General features: G+C 35.1%; 1 long non-coding RNA gene across 1 annotated transcript; it reads right to left on the minus strand.

Moving 5' to 3' along the window:
- Window positions 1-160: 160 nt before the first annotated feature.
- On the minus strand, window positions 161-5,632 carry LOC127987780 (uncharacterized). The gene is made up of 2 exons (XR_008161380.1): window positions 5,208-5,632; window positions 161-446 (listed from the first exon to the last, which is right to left on the minus strand). It is a non-coding gene; the product is annotated as an uncharacterized LOC127987780 (long non-coding RNA).
- Between the last annotated feature and the right edge of the window lie 1,891 nt (window positions 5,633-7,523).

Raw genomic sequence — 7,523 nt, forward strand, 5'->3', positions numbered from 1 at the left:
AGTTCTTATCAGGGACGTCCCATACTATATACACAAAAAATCATTTTGCTAAAGCATTTTTGAGATATGGGTCCATATGGCGATTAAGAGGGCTATAAAGACCCCTATAGCGGAGTACAAAACTTTTTATCCACAGGAAGAAGGAGGCGGAAACCGGCCATCAATCAAATAAGGCTTTTAATAACAAAATAAACACAAAACACTGCGACAGCCCTTCACGGACAACTGTCGCTTACAAACAAAAACCAAGTACAAACTAAAATCATGGCCTGGCCTGGCCCTCTCTCGTTGTTCACTGTCGTCGCCCCCTCTTTTGTATCCTTCCATCTCCACCGCGGGACGCGAGACCGGTGAGTGGAGCAGGCGTCGCTCATTTCCAGTCACTCCACTGGCCTCATTCCGTTCTCATGGCTCGCGGCCCCGCCCCACTCATCACAACCCTATTTCTAATAAGTAGAAAAAAAACAAAGGTCAGTTCATATAAGGGACATCCCAAACTATATGCAAACCTCATATCAAACCATTTTACTGCAGCATTTTTGAGATATGCGTCCATATCGCGATTTAGAGGGCTATAAAGTCAACATTTCTAATAAGTAGAAAAAAACAAAGGTCAGTTCTTATCAGGGACATCACATACTATTTGCACCCTTCATATGAAACCATTTTACTGCAGCATTTTTGAGATATGGGACAATACAATGATTTAGAGGGCGATAAAGACACCATTTCTAATAAGTAGAAAAAAACAATAGTCAGTTCTTATCAGGGACATCCCATACTATATGCACACTTCATATGAAACCATTTTACTGCAGCATTTTTAATATATGGGACAATACAATGATTTAAAGGGCTATAAAGACACCATTTCTAATAAGTAGAAAAAAACAATAGTCTGTTCCTATAAGGGATTTCACATACTATATGCACACCTCATATCAAAACCTTTTACTGCAGCATTTTTGACATATGGGTCCAAATGGTGATTTCGATGGCTATAAAGACACCATTTCTAATAAGTAGAAAAAAACAATGGTCAGTTCTTATGAAGCACATGCCATACTATATGCACACCTCATATCAAAGCATTTTACTGCAGCATGTTTGAGATATGGGTCCATATGGCAATTTAGAGTGCTATAAAGACCCCATTTCTAATAAGTAGAAAAAAATAATAGTCAGTTCTCATCAGTGACGTCCCATACTATGAGCACATCTCATATCAAACCATTTTACTGCAGCTTTTTCCAGAAATGGGAAATTATTACACTTTAACGGGCTGTGAAGATCCCATTTCTAATAAGTAGAAAAAAACAATGGTCAGATCTTATAAAGGACATTCCATACTATATGCACAAATCATATCAAACCATTTTACTGCAGCATTTTTGAGATATGGGTCCATGTGGCAATTTAGAGGGCTATAAAGACAACATTTCTAATAAGTAGAAAAAAACAATAGTCAGTTCTTATCAGGGACGTCCCATACTATATGCACCCTTCATATGAAACCATTTTACTGCAGCATTTTTAAGATACGAGACATTTTTACACTTTAAAGGGCTGTAAAGATCCCATTTCTAATAAGTAGAAAAAAACAAAAGTCAGTTCTTATCAGGGACATCCCATACTATATGCACACCTCATATCAAACCATTTTACTGCAGAATTTTCGAGATATGGGACATTATTATATTTTAAAGGGCTATAAAGATCCCATTTCTAATAAGTAGATAAAAACAATGGTATGTTCCTATAAGGGATGTCCCATACTATATGCACACCTCATATCAAACCCTTTTACTGCAGCATTTTTGAGATATGGGTCCAAATGGTGATTTAGAGTGCTACAAAGACCCCATTTCTAATAAGTAGAAAAAAACAATGGTCAGTTCTTATAAAGGACATGCCATACTATATGCACACCTCATATCAAACCATTTTACTGCAGCATTTTCGAGATATGGGACATTATTACACTTTAAAGGGCTGTAAAGATCCCATTTCTAATAAGTAGAAAAAAACGAAAGTCAGTTCTTATCAGGGACATCCCATAATATATGCACACCTCATATCAAACCATTTTACTGCAGCATTTTCGAGATATGGGACATTATTACACTTTAAATGGCTGTAAAGATCCCATTTCTAATAAGTAGAAAAAAACAACAGTCAGTTCTTATCTGGGATGTCCCATACTATATGCACACCTCATTTCAAACCATTTTACTGCAGCATTTTTCAGATATGGGACAATACAATGATTTAGAGGGCTATAAAGACACCATTTCTAATAAGTAGAAAAAAACAATAGTCAGTTCTTATCAGGGACGTCCCATACTATATGCACACCTCATATCAAACCATTTTACTGCAGCATTTTCAAGATACGGGACATTATTACACTTTAAATGGCTGTAAAGATCACATTTCTAATAAGTAGAAAAAAACAAAAGTCAGTTCTTATCAGGGACATCCCATACTATATGCACACCTCATATCAAACCATTTTACTGCAGCATTTTCGAGATATGGGACATTATTACACTTTAAATGGCTGTAAAGATCCCATTTCTAATAAGTAGAAAAAAGCAACAGTCAGTTCTTATCAGGGATGTCCCATACTATATGCACACCTCATATCAAATCATTTTACTGCAGCATTTTCGAGATATGGGACATTATTACACTTTAAATGGCTGTAAAGATCCCATTTCTAATAAGTAGAAAAAAACAATAGTCAGTTCTTATCAGGGACGTCCCATACTATATGCACACCTCATATCAAACCATTTTACTGCAGCATTTTCAAGATACGGGACATTATTACACTTTAAATGGCTGTAAAGATCACATTTCTAATAAGTAGAAAAAAACAAAAGTCAGTTCTTATCAGGGACATCCCATACTATATGCACACCTCATATCAAACCATTTTACTGCAGCATTTTCGAGATATGGGACATTATTACACTTTAAATGGCTGTAAAGATCCCATTTCTAATAAGTAGAAAAAAGCAACAGTCAGTTCTTATCAGGGATGTCCCATACTATATGCACACCTCATATCAAATCATTTTACTGCAGCATTTTCGAGATATGGGACATTATTACACTTTAAATGGCTGTAAAGATCCCATTTCTAATAAGTAGAAAAAAGCAACAGTCAGTTCTTATCAGGGATGTCCCATACTATATGCACACCTCATATCAAACCATTTTACTGCAGCATTTTCAAGATATGGGACATTATTACACTTTAAAGGGCTATAAAGATCCCATTTCTAATAAGTAGAAAAAAACAAAAGTCAGTTCTTATCAGGGACATCCCATACTATATGCACACCTCATATCAAACCATTTTACTGCAGCATTTTTGAGATATGGGTCCAAATGGTGATTTGGAGGGCTATAAAGACATCATTTCTAATAAGTAGAAAAAAACAATGGTCAGTTCTTATAAAGGACATCCCATACTATATGCACCCCTCATATCAAACCCTTTTACTGCAGCATTTTTGAGATATGGGACATTATTACACTTTAAAGGGCTATAAAGACCCCATTTCTAATAAGTAGAAAAAAACAATGGTCAGTTCTTATAAAGGACATGCCATACTATATGCACACCTCATATCAAACCATTTTACTGCAGCATTTTCGAGATATGGGACATTATTACACTTTAAATGGCTCTAAAGATCCCATTTCTAATAAGTAGAAAAAAACAATGGTCTGTTCCTATAAGGGACGTCCCATACTATTTGCACACCTCATATCAAACCATTTTACTGCAGCATTTTTAAGATACAGGACATTATTACACTATAAAGGGCTGTAAAGATCCAATTTCTAATAAGTAGAAAAAAACAAAAGTCAGTTCTTATCATGGACATCCCATACTATATGCACACCTCTTATCAAACCATTTTACTGCAGCATTTTCGAGATATGGGACATTATTACACTTTAAATGGCTGTAAAGATCCCATTTCTAATAAGTAGAAAAAAACAACAGTCAGTTCTTATTTGGGATGTCCCATACTATATGCACACCTCATATCAAACCATTTTACTGCAGCATTTTTCAGATATGGGACAATACAATGATTTAGAGGGCTATAAAGACACCATTTCTAATAAGTAGAGAAAAAAACAATAGTCAGTTCTTATCAGGGATGTCCCATACTATATGCACACCTCATATCAAACCATTTTACTGCAGCATTTTCAAGATATGGGACATTATTACACTTTAAAGGGCTATAAAGATCCCATTTGTAATAAGTAGAAAAAAAGAATAGTCAATTCTTATCAGGGACCTCCCATACTATATGCACACCTCATATCAAACCATTTTACTGCGGCATTTTCGAGATATGGGTCCAAATGGTGATTTGGAGGGCTATAAAGACGTAATTTCTAATAAGTAGAAAAAAACAATGGTCAGTTCTTATCAGGGACCTCCCATACTATATGCACACCTCATATCAAACCATTTTACTGCAGCATTTTTCAGATATGGGACAATACAATGATTTAGAGGGCTATAAAGACACCATTTCTAATAAGTAGAAAAAAACAATGGTCAGTTCTCATAAGGGACATCCCATACTATATGCACACATAATGGTTTGATAAAAAAACCCAGTCTACTGCAACATTAATGAGATATGGACCTATATTGTGCTTTAGGGGGCTATAAAGATAAAGGGTATATTCACTTCAGAGGCTCATAGAGAAATGTAATGTTTTCTAAAATCTATGAGTAAATCCATGGAAAACATTTTACTGTATGGTTTTTTTAAGAGCTAGCAAGTATTTCACATATAGAGTTATAAAACATTACATTTATCTATTCCAATAATAATAATAATAATAATAAACAATTGTCATAAGGGACATCACCAAATATGTGCAGCCATTATAAAAAACATTTCAGTTTACCAATCTGGAACTGCATGCATTCAGAGTCAGTTCTGAGACTTTGCATAACTTTGAGACATGTAGAAATGTCAGCTTATAAAAGTAGAGGAAAACGATGCCCATTTCATGCAAGGCACCTCCTACTTTATTAGCACAGCTAAAATAAAATCTGGGTACTTTGGCAGTTTGGACTTACATGTATTCTAATTCAACAAAATGCTATTTAACTACATAAGTAGGAACACTTACTATTTTTAAAAGGCACACAATAATACTACCTTCGTGCAGAGTTCAGTGTCAATCCTGCTCCAGCAAACCTTTCTGTAACTATGAATTGTTCCTGACTCTTAATTAGATTAGGGTTGGAACTGAACTTTAAGTGAGATTTCCAGAAACAAGACTGGGGATACGCTATGATCCATTCATCCATTGAATGCAAGCTACTCTAAACTTTCACAGAGCAAAGACTCCATATTTGGTGTTTAGAAAGTGTGTGAAGTATAGTGTGACAGACAAGTGTGTGTGACTTCATATTTGCTGAAAGAATAGGGAGTGCCTTGCATGCAAAGGCCATTATTTTTATCTACTGTATGTATTTAACCTGATGTTTATATAAACCTCAAAACTGGGGAAAAAATATCCAGTCTATAATATATATATAAAGTAGCTCATATTCTATCAGCACAGATAGTCTGAAGTCTGATATATATATATATATATATATATATATATATATAATATTTTTAAATTTGGATGTATGCAACAAACTGCCAAAGTACACAGACTTCAGATTATCTGTGCTGATAGAATATGAGCTACTTTGTAAGAAAAGGCCATTATTTCTTTTAAGTATTTGTAAAAAACATTTCTATAGGTTGCAAAAAATTAGGAAATATTAAAATGTATTTGAGTGTTTTGTTCTATATGAATGCATGCTTCTACAAACTGCCACAGTACACAGACTTCACATTAGGTGTGCTTAAAATGTAGGAGGAACTTTAGAAGGAATGGCCTTTTTTTAAACTTATTTGAAATAGTTCTCAAAACTGGAGTTTCTGAGGATTTTCTTGATTTTTAACCCCAAATTGCTATCGTAAAATATCTTTATACACCAAATACTTCAGTAAAATAGTTTTATATAAGGTGTGCTTGTGGGATGTCCCATGTACTAACTGATCATTGTATTCTTCTACTTATTAGAAATGGGGTCTTTCTAGGCCTCTGAAACAGAATATATTTCAGAAAAACAGAAAAACATCTTTGCAAAATGCTAGAAATGCAGTAAAACTTTTTTATATAAGGTGTGAATATAGTATGGCACCTCCAATATACAAACTAAATATTGTTTTTTTTTTCAACTTATTAGAAATGGGGGTTCCACTTTATATTGTGTCCCTAATACCTGTGTACTTAGTAATTAGATGTGTATGTAGTATGTAACCACAGTGTAAGTACACATTGGTACATAGTATCTATAGCTCTAATGTATGTGTAACTAAATATTTGTAATAACCCATTGAATGGTATGTGTAAGTACAAATGTGCAACAGGACATTGGTGATAAAATTTATTGGTAAGAAAGTACAAATGTGTAACAGGACTAATAGCAATATTCAATTTATTATGTAATTACCCCTATGTTACACTGCAGTGGCAAGTAAATTAGGCTTTACATATAAAATGTGGTTGGTGTCCACAATGTTGCACTTTAAATGAAGTCGACAGTTCCTGAGGAGTTACCATGTAAGTACACGGGTATTAAAGTGGTGCACCAACTCCTCCCACTTTACAGAACCCTAAACCCACCCATCTCCACCACCTGGATCAAATGGTTCAAATTACTCTTATACATATTGTTGTTACAAAATGTAGATTTACATGTCCTGTTATACATTTGTACTTGCACAAACCATTCTGAGGGTTGTTACAAAAATATTATAGCCATGGATACTATATACCAATGTATACTTACACTGTGTTATATATTACGTACACATGTAGTTACATTGTATATACACAGGTATTAAGAACACTTAAAGCCGCGTTTCCACCGCAGGAACTTTACCCAGGAACTAGGGACTTGGTCCGGTACTTGGTGTGTTTCCACCGCAGGAACCAGGAACTAAATAAAAGTTCCGGGTAAAAAAATGCCCCCCAGAAAGTCCCTGCTGGCGAGGTGGTACTTTTTTAAAGTTCCGGAACTTTCGGGGGCGGGACTTTGGCGCTAAACATGCTGATTGGTTGAGTTCACGCAGCATTGGTTGAGTTCAACCACCATTTATTCGGATCAACATTTTCAAAATATTACTGTTATTGTGTCATGAAATGTAATTTTAAAAGTATTTCAGGCGAGAATGTAGTTGTTTGAAACTCAAATCTGTTGTTTATTTATAAAGACAGCGCCTATTTAAAAATGTGTTTCGCCGATCTCAGAGACGGTAAGCTCCACTCAATCAGCGGGAGCTCAGTCCTCATGTATCCGCAGAGAGCAGCCTCTCCTGGGATAGACCTTCTGATATGCGCCGCTGGCTCTGATGTGTCTTTAGTGGTTAAACATAAAATATAATTCAGCTGCAGGGTAAATCTAACAGGTT

Source organism: Carassius gibelio, chromosome B22, assembly GCF_023724105.1.
Source record: "Carassius gibelio isolate Cgi1373 ecotype wild population from Czech Republic chromosome B22, carGib1.2-hapl.c, whole genome shotgun sequence".
Taxonomy (NCBI): domain Eukaryota; kingdom Metazoa; phylum Chordata; class Actinopteri; order Cypriniformes; family Cyprinidae; genus Carassius; species Carassius gibelio.